Source organism: Cervus elaphus, chromosome 13, assembly GCF_910594005.1.
Source record: "Cervus elaphus chromosome 13, mCerEla1.1, whole genome shotgun sequence".
In the NCBI taxonomy this organism is placed as follows: Eukaryota; Metazoa; Chordata; class Mammalia; order Artiodactyla; family Cervidae; genus Cervus; species Cervus elaphus.
Window position 1 is genome coordinate 39,378,864 of NC_057827.1, and position 17,990 is coordinate 39,396,853.

General features: G+C 39.6%; 1 long non-coding RNA gene across 2 annotated transcripts in view; it reads right to left on the bottom strand.

Moving 5' to 3' along the window:
* Positions 1 to 179: 179 nt before the first annotated feature.
* Positions 180 to 17,990, bottom strand: part of LOC122706624 — a 255,133-nt gene continuing 237,322 nt past the window's right edge. For both annotated transcript variants that reach the window (XR_006344426.1, XR_006344425.1), the window contains 3 exons: positions 3,058 to 3,134; positions 1,202 to 1,285; positions 180 to 460 (listed from right to left, as the gene is read on the bottom strand). This is a non-coding gene — a long non-coding RNA (uncharacterized LOC122706624). The remainder of the gene's footprint in view (positions 461 to 1,201; positions 1,286 to 3,057; positions 3,135 to 17,990) is intronic.

Genomic DNA, 17,990 nt, shown 5'->3' on the forward strand with positions numbered 1-17,990 from the left:
CCTCCCACTTCTTCCCACCCCACTTACTTCTTCCTCTTCCTAGTTCTAAGTTGATCATTAGCAAGAGAGAGGAATGAATAAAAAGAGAAAGACAAAAAGTAATTAATTCACTGAAGTGCAGCTGCAAATGAATTTTTGATATAAATTATTAATTTTCTCTTTAATATTTCTGCATTGATACTGCTCTGTATCTGGGGATCGGGAGCGAGAGACTCTTCGCTTCACAGCAACAGTGCCTTGGGTAGAGACAGCAGCGCCTCTCACAGTAACTAGAGGGCCTTGGGCTAACATGATATGACTCCCGTTCATCAACACCATGCTCTTAGCCAGCAGCATTTCAAACACGCGTGGGTTTTAAAGTCTACGGTGGGGAGAGCAGGCACGAAGGATCGGAAGAGTTGCAATAAAAGAGGTCGAATGCCTTATCTTCCGTGTCTTCTGGTGTCAGCTTCCTAAAATACTGAGACCAAGACAAAAGCTTAACATGTATGATGATTATTAAGGAAAATGGTGGCAGCACAAATTTTGCTCACGTAGGAGGGAGGAAAAAAAATGCTGGATTGTGAAGCAGAAGTTAGAGTAGGTAGGGCTGGGTGTCAAAGGCATGATAAAGAGCTACAACTCTTTGCGCTTGCTGACCAAGCCTGCACAGAGGTCTGGGAATGGTTGTGGGGTGACAAGACCACAGGGCTCCTGGACTACCTCCTCTGGGGTCCACATCTTCAGTCGGCTCTAAACCCAGATTACAGAGCGCACCTTTTATCATTCCCTTTGCTCAAATCAAATGTTATCAGGAAATCTGCTTTTCTTGACCTCGGCAGCATGTGGATGGAATGTAAACCTAAGCATGCTATGGAAAAACTAAAAATAGTAACAGAAAGCAATAGTACTGTTTCTGTGTTCAAAGATGTTGGCTCTAAATGGCAGAGGAACGATTGTTTCCACTTAAAGTGATTGATATGTCTACATACACTTGAGAGATAGAATTTCATTACCTATTCTTTCTGCGGGGACTGACTGAACACAGTTCCAAAGGAAATAGGGAGCATATTTGTATAACAGAGTACCACTTTCTTCCACAAAATGGGGGAAAAAAAAAAGGCCACCATATAAAGGGAAAAATTGTGGATGTTAAATAAAGAAAATAAAGATATTGAAAGAGTGAAGAAATTACTACCACAGAAGAATGTTCAATACATACAGTAATTAGGCTTTTAGCTTTCTGTTCAATGACAGTGAAATATTTCTATTGGTTCACTTGCAGAAGTATTTATTTTTAAATTACCTGTAATGATTAAGCACAGAAAAAAATAAGGATTACAAAAGGCAACCTAACAAAATTCAATTTATTCCATAATAATACTTAAGAACTAATGCTTTCATTTTGTGTAAGGCATTTTGAAGACTTGGAAACTCAAGTTTCCCAATATCTTGCAGATGATTTTAGAAGAGAAAATTAAGAAATCCAAACTCTAATTTGGGGTCAAACATAAGGGAAAACAACTTAATGAGCTCCTAAAAATGCAATGTTCTTTTATAAAATGAGAAATCCTCCTGTAACCTAAAAAATCTGTTTTTTCTCAAATATTTTTCTCTAATGCTGTTTGGTTACCTCCTAAAGTCATTATTTCCAGCAGTCACAGAAATCCTCAGCTGTGTAGGCGGTCCCAGTAAATTTAGCAGCCAAGCCACACTGTGACATGTTAAGAATAGGCGTCCATAAATCTTCTCCAGCTTCTCTTGAAAAGATTAAATCTTTCTTTTCAAGAATTTGCTAAATTTCTGGAAATGCTGTAATATAATAAATGACTTGTAGACAAGTCTGAAGAGAGAGTAGAAGATAATGGAATCCCTTTTCTCACAAACCAAAGCAGAAGCGGAGGAAACTTCTGGACCTTTCACTTTACCCAGTAGTAAAAGGGGGAGGAGCTGCTTGCAGTAGCTCTTGGACATGAGCAGAGCCCTGTCAACACCTCCGAAGAAGCCCCTCTGTTGTGAAGACAGGTTCAGGGATCGAACCCAGGTCTCCTGCATTGCAGGCGGATTCTTTACCAGCTGAGCCACCAGGAAGCACTTCAAACAAAAGAGAGCTTCAAGAATCTGAATTTCATTGTTCTTCCTTATACATATTTGAGGAAGATGATTTAGGATCATTTGCTCTGTCCCCCCAAATATACTTCAAATATATTTCCTAAGCTTCCTCTGAATAGGAGGGCTTCCCTTGTGGCTCAGATGGTAAAGAATCCGCCTGCAATGCAGGAGACCTGGGTTCAGTCCCTGGGTTGGGAAGATCCCCTGAAGAAGGGAAAGGCTACCCACTCCAGTATTCTGGCCTGGAGAAATTGGAGAATACTTCAAATATATTTCTTAACCTTCCTCTGAATAGGAAAGGCTCACTGCATTGAGCTATACATGGAGAAGGCTTTATCTTCTTAATATGTGTCTCTGTTAGTTTGGGCTGCCTTAACAAAATGCCATAGACTGGTGGCTTAATACCAACAGAATTTTATTTTTCCCAGTGCTAGAGGCTGGAAGTCTGATATTAATAGTGCCAGTATGAATGGGCTCTGATGAAAGCCTTCTTCTGATGTGCATACTTCTCACTGCATCCTCCCAGGGTGGAAAGAGGCTAGAGAGCTGTCCAGAGTCTCTTTTATAAGAGTGTTAATCCCATTGGTGAGGGTTCCAACCCTCATGATCAAATCACCTCCCAAAGGTCCCACTTCCTAATACCATCCCACTGGAAGTTAGCATTTTAACATATGAATTTTGAGAGGACAGAAACATCTAATCTATAACAATGTGAGTAGGAGAAGCCTAGACCGTCTAGCATAAGCAGATGAGAAATTTACTCACAGAATACTGGACAGGTAAGAGAACTGAAGAGAGGGACTGAAGGGGCTCTGGGAAAGGGGGATGCAAAGTTGCTTCAACGTAGTCAAAAGAAGGACATTCTCACTGGGGTTTGCAACATGGATGCCTGCATCAGCTGTTTTCAAAGCATGTATTTTGAAACTTTGATACTTCTAAATGCCAAGGAAATACAGTCTAACTTACCAGGAGTCATGGGTTCTCTCACCGGCTGAGGAGGGCACAGCCATCAGGGTCATGTGGAATGATGAAGGCAGAGTTCCCTGGAAGAAAAAAAAAAATACTCCTCTTACTGAAAGAAGAAAGTGGGGATTTTGAACAGCAAGAAATGAACATATAGGAAAAAAGAAATAATGCCATAAGAAAGCAAGTTGAACCACTCAGTCAGATAATTCTGGTTTAAAAAGCTAATCTTCAACTCTCATTAGCACTTGCTCCTTTCCCCTATACTGCATTTTTCCTAAAATAAGTAAAGTTGCTCTTATAACTCATAGAAACTTATATCTCATTTGATGGAACAGTGGAGAAGAGTCTGAGAAAGAATAGGAATGCTCGAGCAGGTACACACTGGCTCAAGATACCATGTGAAACCATATCAACTAGACAGATCCATACATATTAGACACTTTAATCTAGACATAGCTCCAAACCCACTGAAAGACCCTAAAACCACATGGTTATTCTTCTCTCAAACCTCTGAGTATCTTCTGACTCTTACCTTAAGAGGTAGAGTCTTGCTATTTTATTTTAGATCATTCTGTTACCAGGATGTCTATTTAACTGCAATCTATTGGCACTACTCTTTTGTTAAAAGTCCCCTGAAGTGTGGTTATGTTGTGACCCTCAGCATCTACAGTTTCAAGATTAGTTTCTCAGGACATCACTTTGGACAATAAATGTTTTTTCTCCTCTCCAGCAACCTCCAACCCCACATGCCAAGTCTGACTCATAAAAAAAGGACCTACAACCTGAAGAAATGGTTCTTGAGAAAATACATTTTCACCTAGGGAAAAATATATATCTCAGTTCCACTAGTCTCGGAGCTCCTTATTTATCCCTGTATCCTTGAAGCACCTAATGTGTGCTTAGCGTCATCATTAAACAAATAACTGAAGAATCAAGTTAGCATATGAATAAACATTTACATGTGGCTGGCTATCAACTAACTTTCATCCAGAAATGTTTAGAGAAGAAATCTTAGAGATTATCTCATATAACTCTATCACTTATTATAAGCTTAGACATAGAGGCCTAGGAAAGGAAAATGACTGTAGTAGGACAGAAAATTAGAGTGAGATTTTCTGATTTTAAGTTCAATACTTTTGCCACTATAACATCCAGGTAATTCATAATATATTCTCAAAGTGTGGCATCTCCCAGGTATACATTTTTTTTTTAAATAGATACCTCTGTAGACTAAAAACCAGGTTATATTTAAAAGAAGAGTGTTAGAATAATAAAGAAGCAGCCTTTGAGACTGAGGTTTGGGACAGAGACTGCCTAATTTTAGTCTTAGCCCTATACATGGTCAGTATGAGCTGCTCCATTCGTATAGAAGGGACGAGCACTTCCCTGACTTCTCAATCTACCCATAATCTTCACTGTTCAGGCCCTTCTAGACTAGGGACACCTGACTCAGGGGGCTCTTTCCTTGGGATGCCATGATAACCAGAACCTCTATTTATTGACAAGCTTAAGTGATTTCTGAGGGAAGGGGGTTGCATTTCTACAGTCTCTGTCTTATATTTTTGCCCCCTTCAAAGAAGAGGGCTGCTGCCTGTGCCTCAGTTGTGAGAACGAATGCCTGGAGACAAGAGAACCACTCCAGCAAACACCTCTGATCTGCCATTGATCACCTTCACAGTAGGGTGCTATCTTCAGCTCTGTACCTTCCCTCCTCCCTACAATTAAAGTGTCTCTTCTGGCCCCATCACATTTAATCTGCTAAACACCCTTCAATTTAGGCTATATGCTAATGACTCACAATTATCTATTTCAGAACCAGACCTCATTTTTTAGTTCTAGACCCATTTATAATATATCCTAATAGACTTCTCATAGACATCCCAAGTTTGATCTACCTAAAATGAAATTCATGATCAAATCTACTTTTTATATCCTATTCCCAAGTCAGAAATCTGAGTTTCATCCTAAAATCCTCCTTTTACTTATCAATCACATCCAATTTATTGATAAGTCTTACTGACTCATCGGAAAAGACCCTGATGCTGGGAAAGATTGAAGGTAGGAGGAGAAGGGGATGACAGAGGATGAGACGGCTGGATGGCATCACTGACTCGGATGGACATGAGTTTGAGCAGTCTCCGGGAATTGGTGATGGACAGGGAAGTCTGGCGTGCTGCAGCCCATGGGGTCGCAAAGAGTTGGACAGGACTGAGCAACTGAACTGAACTGAACTGATTGATTCCAGTGGTTTGAGGAACTGATTTCAATGCCTGGTCTCTCTTGTCTAACTGTACAGTGGTTTTCTCAGAGTGTGGATATTGGCATGATTAATACATAAAGCTATTCTGAAAAGAGATCTGGTGAAAAGTAACTCTAGCTTTGAAAAAATTCTCGGGCCAGTTAATCACCTACCCAAATGGGTTTCAACCTATCTTCCTTTCAACCTACCCAAAATGGGTTACCTAAATAATTTTTTTCACTTTGAACAAATTTATATGAACAGTATGGAAGAAAAAATGTTATCAAATATTCAAAGCAGAAAAAAAGAAAAACTTTTCCTCCTCTGATCCTTCTGGGTTAATCATGTTGCACGGGTTTGATATCACTGAATCTATTCCAACACAAACAGGCAACACGAGAGTCACCTGCCTGATCTAAGAGGAAGGGTTATTTTGAATCTTAAGCCAAACTCTGTGTCTTCACCAAACACCAGGAGGGTAGAAATCAAATCTATTTAACTTTTCTGTTTACAGGAACCACAATGATACAGGTAAGTTACATTAAAAACTCATTTTGGTGATTATATATAACTTCATTTAAAGGTACAAGAGCCACACAAAAAAATCAAGTGATAAAACACCTAGGTTACTACTGGCATTATAATGTCCACCATTTTTATATAGGCTCCAAACTAAGAAAAATGAAAAGTCAAATTACATTTGTCTATACTGCCCATGAAGGGCTCTGGTAATGCTTCTCTAAAGCAGAGACCTATGACCTAATCTGCCAATACAGAGAAAATGACATGGATATGAACCTCCACTCTTAATAGTCTAGGAGCTGCTTGGATATACTTTATTCTCATATTCACTTTTGAAAATTGGGGTCTGGTTAAAAAAAAAGACAGTCTCCAAAGACTTTTCATCACACCTACAATTTAGAAAATATTTTCAAGGCAATTTTCAGTACAACCTTCTGATACAAGAAACAATTCCAGACCCATTCCCAGCCCATGAAGGGAAAGTATGTCACCACTATTTGAGCCTGAACTGGAGGATCATTTTAAATCTAATCCATTCTTTGTCACTGAAATAGTTGTCTGAAGCTCTTTCTCCTCATCTGCTAAACGTGATCATCTTCACCCACTTAAGACTTCTTGATGAAGTGTGATGGCTTTTAAGGAAATTTAAATATAGCAAATATGTTTTTAAGAATACTCTGAGTATGATTTTGTGCTTTCTACCCAAAAATGTAAAATGATATTTAATTTTAGATTTGTGTTTCCTCCAAAAAGCATTCCTTTTCCAAAATAATGTTTGCTGGCTTGAATGGTAAGGTTATGGATGATTTTGGTCCCTCTACGTTATAAACTCTGTAATACTGTGTCAACTTAAGAATTAAAATAAATTTTAAAAATGAAAAGGCTTCCCTGGTGGCTCAGATGGTAACGAATCTGCCTGTAATGTAGGAGACCCAGATTCCATCCCCTGGGTTGGGAAGATCCACTGGAGAAAGGAATGGCTACCCATTCCAGTACTCTTGCCTGGAGAATTACATGGACAGAGGAGCCTGGCAGGCTATAGTCCATGGGGTTTCAAAGAGTCAGATATGACTGAGCAAAGTATGTATTCAACACTCATATGTTGGACATATTTTCTAAATCATGCCCCATATAATAAAGTTGTAACAAATAATGAGTAAAAGGGAGGGAGGACCAGTAAAGAGATGGTAAGTATAGAATGGGGTAAGCATAAGAATTATATGGAGAGAGGGACAGGCTGTCCTAGAGGAAAGAAAAAGCTAAACATTGCAAAGTTCAGATGAAGGATAGTTTTTTTCATTTAGCATCTGCTACAATTCTACCTTGCACAGCACTGTGATTAAAAGAGTTAATTTAATTTCTCTCATGACAGGAAATATTTTCCTCCCAGGAAGAGTTAACCTCAGTTCTCATAAGGACATAATTCCAAAGAATACATCTCAAGGAAATGTTCTCAACAATGGACGTCCCTTCCTCAAATAAACACAGCTATTTAGTGTCTATAGTCTTTCAGTGTTTGCTCATCTTTTTCTAACCCTCTCACATAAAAGGCACTGCAGCAAGGGCCCAGAATCTGACGTTCAGCTCTATCTGTGTTCCCATCTACCTTTCTGTAAGTAAGCTTCAAAGAGAGGTCTAATTTAAGACTTACGGTGTGTTCAAACCTGTAGTTCCAGATAAGGATTCTCCCTCTTACATAATGCATTTTAAAATGAGAGCAAAAAGCCCATGTCAGTGTTGGATTTTCACTGCTTGGCTCTGAATATTCTTGAGGGCTTAAAGTGAAGGAGATCAGGGTTTGTGAGCCACAGTAATTAGTGCTGGTGGCAGTAAGACTCATAGCAATGTTGATGAAAAGAAACCATAATTTCTGTTAAACTCCTTAGGGTCTTTTTTCTGAAAGGGAGCCTTGCTATATTTCTTTTTAAAGCTTGGATCAAATAACTTAAGCAGATGCTATGACAATACTATTTGAAGGAAAGAAATCTATGGTATGACTCACTCACCCACCAAAAGAGACTCACTCTATACACCTACTTTTTCCTTGGCTTTACTTTCTGAGTCCTCTGAGTCAAAGCCTTTGAAAATCAGTTTGCATGTCAAATCCCCGTGAAAATCTACTTGCACACATCTTTCCTGTTCATCCTTGTCCATTTCACCTTTTTCATTGTAGCCTGAGTTATTAACAATTTAGTGATTCATTAATAAGGTTTACATTTACCAGAAATCTCATTTTTCTCTCCAAGTTACCACTGCTTTAGTGCCCCATCACTTCATTTGCTGAACACTAAGAGAAAATTCCTTTATCCTCAGAATTTTACAAATCCTCCAGTTCATCTCAACTCTCCTCCCTGAGAGCCTTGGTTACTGAAGAGACAAACTTGCATATCAAGGTCAGAAAACTGTCCTTAGCAGCTTCTACTCTATTATACAAAATCACCTGATTTCACTTGCCCTTGAGAGTACTGGGAAATTTTTTAATTGAGTAGAGGGTACTCTTAAAGAGTTAAATTTGGTGCTCATATCATATCCAAATACTACTGCAAATAACAGACATACTGCCTGCCACAGAATAGGTTTGCTGAATGAGTGCTTGAAAAGATTGTAGAGCTACTATCTGAAATTGTCTGGTTTTGCAATATCTTATTCAAAAAAGTCTTATTGAACATTTGCATGGCAGGCATAGATGCAATGTGTACTGTGACCTCGAATCCATCATTCTGCCTCCAAACTGAAAAGTAGCTTCGTCATTTTTAGATAGGTGAAAATTTGTATTTCAGACATACTTCATCTTGCAAAGTATGTCTGATTCTAAATTTAAAAAAGTATGAAAATATCCCTTTATTTTGTAATTCTAGAGATATCTTAAATCAGAAAGAAACCAACTGCTTAAAAATTATCCTAAAATAAGGTAATTCAACAATCCCACTTATATACAAGGAGACTGAGGACTAAACTAAATTTATCTAAGGTAAAGAGGGCAGTTATAATACCCTTTCTTGGGAGGTAAGCTGAAAAGGAAAGTTACAAGATAATAACTCTTATCCTTTCCTCTCAATATTAGGCTATCTCTGTGAGTCCTTTCTTCTTATTAATAGTTTTCTAGTTAATCAAATAATTCCCCATACTTGTCATATATTATTTTAGGAATGTTAGTGTAACTGCAGGTTCTCATTGATTCTGCTGCCCTAAAATGGAACTATACCTGTCTTTCCATAAACCTCTGGGCATTCTCTCCAAGAAAAATATTCTAGATTTTGACCATTATTACTATTAGGTTTTTCTTTATACATTACTTGATTCTAAACACATTTCATTGTGTCTTTCAGCAGAGGTGAAAACTAATAAGAAACCATAATTTATTGAATGAAAGCAGTTCATTTATTTGAGGACAATTAACTAACCCCTTTTTAGCATTCCATTTTTCCAGTTAATTTATCTCAATTACCTTGCTTCTTTATGAGATAACTTGTTGATACATTTTTGACCCAGAGTGAATGCTTATTAAATGGGGCTAATGTATTAACATTATTTCCCTTTACCAAATATTTCCAAGACATTTCATTCATGAATATCAACAAAGAATGAGAGAAACAGGGCATGCACTGGGAGTCCGTTATACAACAGCAACATTTTAGTTATGTCCTGACATTTAACCCTCATGGTATCACAGTGAAAATTGCTTCTGGAAGCTTTAAATTTTGAAACATGAGAACAGTGGGGCCCAGCAAGGTTCAACAGCTGGTCCAACGACACACAGTTAATGAGGGGTGGGGACAAGATACAAGTCCAAGTCTGACGATAACAAAGCCTATTATCTTTCCAACACAGTACTCTGACTCACAGGCAAATGAGAAAACAAATCCCCTCTAGAGATGAGATCCGGTGTCTGGAAAGATTAAATGACATACAGCAGAGGGACACTTTGAGTCATGGAGAGCCAGGTGCCATTCCTGTGTTCTGGACTGAGGTCTGCCTTGAATGTGTCCTTAAAGCCCAATCCTCCGCAGGGAACCGTGTTTTCCATCTGCGTGTTGAGAGCTTCCCGCTCAGGAAAGGTTCCAGATTGACATCTGGCAATTTAAAGTTCCCCTAGAGTTATATAGGATGAGAATCTGGCTTATATTTTCTTTTCCCAACATAGCGGCTCATCATGACTCGGCTGTCACTGGCTGTTCCAGTGGCTGGCAGGCCTGGTGTTTGCAGGAAGTCGGGGTGACAGAGCCAGGAAGCCTCAGTGGTTAAGGATGAGAGCAGAGGGCCCAAGCACTGCCGCTGAGTCCAGCCCGTGCTTTAGGCAGTCGCTTAACCTCTCTCTGCCCAGTCCTCCCATCTGTAAAATGGAAAGAGGAATACTGACAAAAATCCTCAGAGAAGCTATGAGGCAGAACCCCTCCACAATTAACACACAAAAAGGACAATGGAAAAGTTTAAAACCATTTCAGTGTGAGATCATTTGGTATAAATGTCATTAAAATGATTACTGCTTGGCAATACTGGTCCTGCAAGTCTTCAATATAGCATTGGCTGTTGTGTGTAGCCAGCCTTTTAGGAACTGCTGAGGCAAGAACTGCTTTATGGAGATTTTGAAGGACAATAATAGAAACATATCAAATAAAAAAAAAATGTGCATTAGATCCTCTGTTCTCCCGCTTTCCAAAGGCTTCTTGATGCCATTTACTATGTCTTCTTCAAGTTTTGCGTGATCCATAGTATCTACATTAGAGTTTGCATCAAAGAAACTACCAGTTGAGAGTCATTAGCTCAATGAATCAACGGTTCAAGGCCAAGAGAAACTATAATGAAAGGTCCTTGGGACTTTAACTTTTGGGTAGAATGGCTAATGGCTTTGACTTTCCTTGTATTACATAGAAATAATTCCTAAGTGCCAAATTGTTAAGAGGTTTCATATTTCTATTTTCCAGTTTCTTTGGGCTCTCTAAATATGCAGTCAGTTGCACAGGTGTATAGCTTGGACAAACACCCAATAAAGCTTTGCTGGACCCTCAAGCTCATAAGAAAGTGACCATCCACACCTGTTCATGCCTGGGTGGAGTCGTCCTTTACAGCTTTGCTTCTTCCATCTATGTGAGAAATGAGACTTGCTCTCTCCATAAGATGTGGTTCATATGCTATGACTGCAATTCGGACCCTCTATTTTTTTTTTAAGTCAAGGTAATGAAAGAAAGAAAATGTGAAGGCTTTTTAATAAATGCCGCCATGGCCCAAAAATGTGTTATGCAGTACTGTGCTACTGACAAGGGTTGGGGGTTGCAGGCCACTTGCATAGGTATCACCTGGAAGTTGTATTCAGTCCCACCAAGAGCTTCAGAATCAGAATCCTTGGTCTAACAAGATCTCCAGGTCATTTGTATGTACATTAAGAGTGAGAAGCACTGGTCTAGGACCTGGGTTTTAGGATAACTAGGAAAGGTTAAGATTACAATTAAAAACCAACTACTTTTACACTTAGCAGTTAGTACTGAGCCCCATCATTACTACTGAGCATGTGTGCATGCGTGCTCACTCGTGACCAACTCTTTGCGACCACATGGACTATAGCCTGCCAGTTCCCACTATCCATCGGATTCTCCAGGCAAGAATACTAGAGTGCATTACCATTTCCTTCTCTATGGGATCGTCCCAACGCAGGGATCAAACTGTTGTCTCCTGCACCTCCTGCATTGGCAGGCAGATTCTTTACCACTGAGCCACCTGGGAAGCCCCATTACTCCGGGAGCTTTGTCTTATATATAAAAATTGTTCACTCTTGTCTGAGACATTGTGAAGAGCCTGAAAACTAATAAGGCATAAAGACCATCTTTCCTCCTGTGCAGTTTTGATGACCCCCCTCTACTCTTCCTATTTCTTTGATACTTGAGGATTTCTCCATATATACCTGATCCTACTCTCCCCTCTTTTCTAGTTAAATAAGAGGCCAGAGTGTCTTCCTAGCTTCCAATCCTCTCTTCTGTCTCACCTGCATCAGACTGACAACTCTCTGAAGAGCTCAGACTAGTTTGCTTTATAAATAACTCTGAGTCCTTTAGACTTGTCATAAGAGGAGGGAGAGAGAAGCAGTGGAACTCTCTAACTAGCTTACTTTGGCTCCTGGATGCCGAGGCAGATGTTACAAATGACACAACATCTCTGCTCAGGGCCTCAGTGTGGAAATTACTCAGCAGAGCAGACACGGGCCTTTCTGTTTTACTGCCAGTTATGAGCTTGTGAATAGCACACCACACTGCCCTGATTAGTGGGTGCTTTCCCTCCCTCCTCGTAATCACAGGGACTGGAGCAGAATGATAAGAAGAGTCTCCATGACAGAGTTGGAGGTGTGGGGCTGCCCTCTCTCTTCTCTTTTGTTGTGCTTTTCTTAATGCAGACAACCCTTTGAAGTGTGATTGTTTTCTTTCTTTTTTTTTTTTTTTTTGATTTTGACCGACTCACCTGAGCCATCAGAAGCTCCATATTTCCAATATAGTTCCCTCGTCACTGTCCTGACTGAGGCTTGAAAGCGCCCGTGGGAGAGCTTCGATGTTAGTGCACAGCTGTTGGGTTGGACCATTCCCTGCTGCCTACCAGGAAATGGTGGTTCTCCTATTGTACTGCAATGAATAATCACCGTAATTTTTATTAGAGGTTTATCTGCAGACCTTGCCTAACTTTTCTGAAAAGCCTGAGGGAATTTGCCAGTTGATTAAGAGTCCTGTTAGTATAGCTGAGGGATTTCTTCTGGGAAGCTCATCCAAGATTTCAACTCTGTCCTTTTCTTTTTTTGAGTATGCAGGCAAGGGCAGATGAGTGAGCAAGAGAGGATGTCTGGGCTGGAGCTCACAGAACTCAGGTGTGTATGACTCATTTTCTTTGGATCCCGGTAGTATAGAGCTCTGACGCTAACCTTCCTTGACTTACTGAAGGGCACAGAAGAAAAACAAGTGGCAAGTGGCTGCATTAACGTTCTGAGAAGAGGGCACAGATGCTGTCTGGTAATGGACGATTTACCCTGTCTGTGTGATTAGGTACAGAGTTAACCTGTTAAGCAGTGTCGGACTATTTCTTTTACGATAATGAGCATCCATCTAATCTTAAACATGCACAGCTCAGAAATGTGATCTTTCAATATGTAATTCTAAAAGAGAAAATAGTTCTTGAGTCCTTTACAATGATGAAGACTTACTTTAAACCAGAGAAGAAAACTGCTTTCATCTTGAATTGCTAACTGTGATCAATTGGTAGTGGTACTTGGAGTTCTGTGTTGAAAAGAATATTGAAGCAACCTCAGGGCTCATGGAAAAGAAAACTACGGTAAACTACATAGAAGGGAACAGCATCATTGTACCTCATGCTTTCTCTATACCATTCATACATATTCTAACTCTTAATTCATTACTGTTTGGAAGAAAAAGAAAATCTCCCAACTGCTGAGAGACAGCTAGCTCTGATCAACTCATAGGTGTTTTATTATTTCAAGATACAGGGTTACTAGGGGAAAAAAAAAAAAAAGATACAGGGTTTACTGGATAGACCAAAGCAGCTTGTCTGGATAAATGTTACCAGCCTGTTCTAACTATACTATACTGTTTGAACAAAACTATGCAGTTTTCTTTTTTTTGTTCTGTTCTCATATTTCTCTGGATTTGGTGTTAGAAGTCTCAGGCTAAAACTCAGGCTAAAACTGCATGACTATGGGCTAGTCCCTCAACTTCTCTAAGCTTCAGTTTCTTCTTTTGAAGGCAGATGGAAAGTACAGATATGTCAATAAAGTCACAGTAGACGTCACTAGACATGAATTGTCTCAAAAGACTTGTGAGATGGCAAAGGAGAAAAACAGGATGGACTTAGCTTGAGCATAACATAGATACTGAGTAAATGGCAGTTTTATCTGAATCCTACTAGTCTCCTTATGAAATGGAAACATCAAAATATATGGAAAAGCAAACGATTTCAGCTGCAGAATGGGTGTTAAATATTTGGAAAGAATATGGGCATTTATGTGTGGACTAGGTCCCTCTAATGACGGGAACAGATGCACATAAATGGTTTATTCTCTAATATTTGTGAGTAAATATGTGACTCTCTGGAGTCACATAGAATTTCTTATATGGTATATCTTTTTTTTTTAATGTCTAGAGGCAAAGCCTCTCCTCTAGTTTATACTTAACAGACACATAAATGCACCTATATTTTTTACATATCTGAGTGAGTAGGCAGTGACTGTTGATAAAGTTTGTTGTAAAAGATCATCTGTAAAGAAAACTAAGAAAGCTAAAGCAATGGATTTGGTTAAGCTTCTTCAACCAAACTGAGATAAAATGAAAATGATGCAAGTAAGGAAACAGATGTTTATAGAACAGGTATTTTCTCCATTAAGAATAACTAAAATCCAAGTACTGTCAAGACAGGTTGATAGTGTTTATCCAGGCAAGCATAACCTTGATAGACAACTTTCCATTCACTATTCTTGCTGGTGGACCATCTCAGATGTCCCAGGCTTCAGTTCCTAGGTGATGCCTCTTCCCATTGCACACATCTCTCACTTACAGAAAAAGGTCTGAAGGATAATTCTTGCTTTGACACACACCAACTTTGTGATCTTGGGTGAGTGTCTTAACTTCTTTCTACCTCATATCCCTCACTTGTAAAATGGAGATAATAATAAGTATTATCACTCTCATCTTCTGGTGAGGCTTGAATGAAATATATTTGAAACTCAAAAAATTTGTGGCACAAAAATGTTAGCTTCTCTCTTCATGTTCAGTTCAGTTGCTCAGTCATGTCCAATTCTTTGAGACCCATTGACTGCAGCATGCCAGGCTTCCCTGTCCATCACCAACTGCCAGAGCTTGCTCACACTCATGTCCATGTCCACTGCGCTGGTGATGCCATCCAACCACCTCACCCTCTGTCATTCCCTTCTCCCCCTGCCTTCAATCTTTCCCTGCATCAGGGTATTTTTCAATGAGTCTTCATGGTAATAATAGCATTAACTTCAACCTGAACTCCTCAATACATGACCACTGGATGGGGTCCATCAGAGGTTCTCAAGGTACAGTCTGCAGACCCCTAGGTTTCCGATGCTCTTTCAGGTCTGTGAGGTCAAAATTTTTTTCAAAGTAATACTAAGGTGTTATTTGCCTTTTTCACTTTATTGGTTTTGCACAGATAATACAAAGGCAGTGACGGGGAACTTCCACTTTCTGTTTCCACATCACTGCTCATTCTACCACCACCAAAAAAGCTGAACAGACTGAAATATCAACTCTTATTGGATCTCAAAGAGCGGTCAGGACACAAGTCCCAAGACTGGAGAGACAGGCGAACACAAGGAGTCACAGAGCAGAGAACTCAGAGCAGAAAATGCAGCGGAGAGCAGTGCTGGAGTAGAAAAACCTGGACAGTAATTGATGAACTGCTGGAGGCTGAGTGTGAACAAGTTCTGAGAGCTAAAACTCTAGGAGGACCAAGTCATAGGGGCAACTTCACAGTTTTGTAAGTTCTACCTTAACCAGATTCCCACAGTAAATAAAAATCTTTTTACACTTCTTATAGGGTACAGGTGGGGAAAAGGGATCATTTTGAAATAGAACACTCTTTGCTTAACAAGGCCTCAAGAGAAACTAGTTAACCAGGACCCACCTGATGGGGTTAGGTCATGAGAGCATGACTGATCTAGGGGCAAGGGAATACCCACTTCCAGCACACTGTAACCATCCTATCCCACCTAAAGGGGAGAGGAAAAAACTGAGAAACACTTGTGAAATTCACAGTCCACAGGCATAGTGTCACCAAAGGCAGTGGTGGGAAAAACTGCGATCATTTATGATGGATCAACATAGCACTGCCAAAATATACTAGTAGTTATTGTATTCTTTACCAACATAACCTCAAAGTTTTTTAAAAGTTTGTAAAAATTAGTAATTTCATTAAATCTCAATCTATGAATACACATCTGAAGATTATTTCTATCATGAAATGAGAAATAGGAATAAAGCATATTTACTGTACATGAAAGTAAAATGGCTGTCTCAAGAAAAAGTACCAGTTTTTGAGTTGCAAACTGAACTAGCTACCATTTTCATGGAATATTTATTTTTAAAACACTTCAAAGAATGACTGACAGATTTATGTATTTGTCATTCATTTTTCTAAAGTTAAGTGAATTTGTTTCTTCAAGAAAAATAACTTTCAGCATTTGTTGCAAGCTATAACGTTCAAGCTTTCACATAATAATTAGAACTGTGGGAAAAGTTTATCCATTATTACAAACTTGGCGGTTTCTCTATATGTTAAGACTTTTCTCCTAAGAACAGTGGTGAAATTAATAAATGTGGTATGACTGTTTGCTGTTGCATGATAAAAATGTATCAATATTTAGAAGGTTTGTATAACTAAAAAATAAGATTTCACAAATAAATGCCTGCCATTACAACAATATGCATGGGTAAAGATACACACAAAGTATAAGACAAGCTAGTGTAATACCTCAGATGTGCAGATAACACCACCCTTAATGCAGAACGTGAAGAAGAACTAAAGAGCCTCTTGATGAAGGTGAGAGAGGAGAGTACAAAAGTTGGCTCAAAGCTCAACATTCAGAAAACTAAGATCATGGCATTTGGTCCCATCACTTCAAGGCAGATAGATGGGGAAAGTGGAAACAGTGGTTGACTTTATTTTTCTGGGCTCCAAAATCACTGCAGATGGTGACTGCAGCCATGAAATTAAAAGACGTTTACTCCTTGGAGGGAAAGTTACAACCAACCTAGACAGCATACTAAAAAGCAGAGACATTACTTTGCCAACAAAAGTCCATCTGGTCAAGGCTATGGTTTTTCCAGTGGTCATGTATGGATGTGAGAGTTGGACTATAAAGAAAGCTGAACGCCAAAGAATTGATGTTTTTGAACTGTGGTGTTGGAGAAGACTCTTGAGAGTCCCTTGGACTGCAAGGAGATCCAACCAGTCCATCCTAAAGGAGATCAGTCCTGGGTGTTCCTTGGAAGGACTGATGTTGAAGCTGAAACTCCAATACTTTGGGCACCTGATGCGAAGAGCTGACTCACTGGAATAGACCCTGATGCTGGGAAAGATTGAAGGCAGGAGGAGAAGGGGACGACAGAGGATGAGATGGTTGGATGGCATCACTGACTCGATGGACATGGGTTTGGGTGGACTCCGGGAGTTGGTGATGGACAGGGAGGCCTGGTGTGCTGCAGTTAATGGGGTCACACAGAGTCTGAACTGAACTGAAAACAAAATTTCCCATTTTAACTTTCTTAAGCATACAGTTGTGTGGCATTAAGTACATTCACACTGTTGTACCACCATCACCACCATCCATTACCAGAATATTTTCATCTTCCCCAATTGAAACCCTACACTCATTAAACATTAACTCCCATTACCCCGTCTCCCAGGCCCTGGCAACCATTCTGAATTTCTTCTGTCTACCATTCAATGTGCAGGACAATTGTGGCAGATGGTAACTGGGATGAATCTACAAGAGAACACCTACATCAAAGTGATAGATATGAAGACCCCCCTGCCTTAGTAGATACATATTTTGGTTAAGTTCAGTTCAGTCACTCAGTTGTGTCTGACTCTTTGTGACTCCATGGACTGCAGCACACCAGACTTTCCTGTCCATCACCAACTCCCGGAGCTTGCTCAAACTCATGTCCCTCGAGTCAGTGATGCCATCCAACCATCTCATCCTCTGTCGTCCCTTCTCCTCTCACTTTCAATCTTTCCCAGCATCAGGGTCTTTTCCAATGTGTCAGTTCTTTGCATCAGGTGGCCAAAGTATTGGCATTTCAGCTTCAGCATCAGTTCTTCCAATGAATATTCAGTATTGATTTACTTTAGGATTGATTGGTTGGATCTCCTTGCAGTCCAAGGGACTCTCAAGAGTCTTCTCCAACACAACAGTTCAAAAGCATCAATTCTTCAGTGCTCAGCTTTCTTTATATTCCAACTCTCACATTTATACATGACTACTGGAAAAACCATAACTTTGGCTAGATGGACCTTTGTTGGCAAAGTAATGTCTCTGCTTTTTAATATGCTGTCTAGGTTGGTCATAGCTTTTCTTCCAAGGAGCAAGCGTGTTTTAATTTCATGGCTGCAGTCACCATATTTACAACTTATTAGATTAAGAAGGGTTTAATAA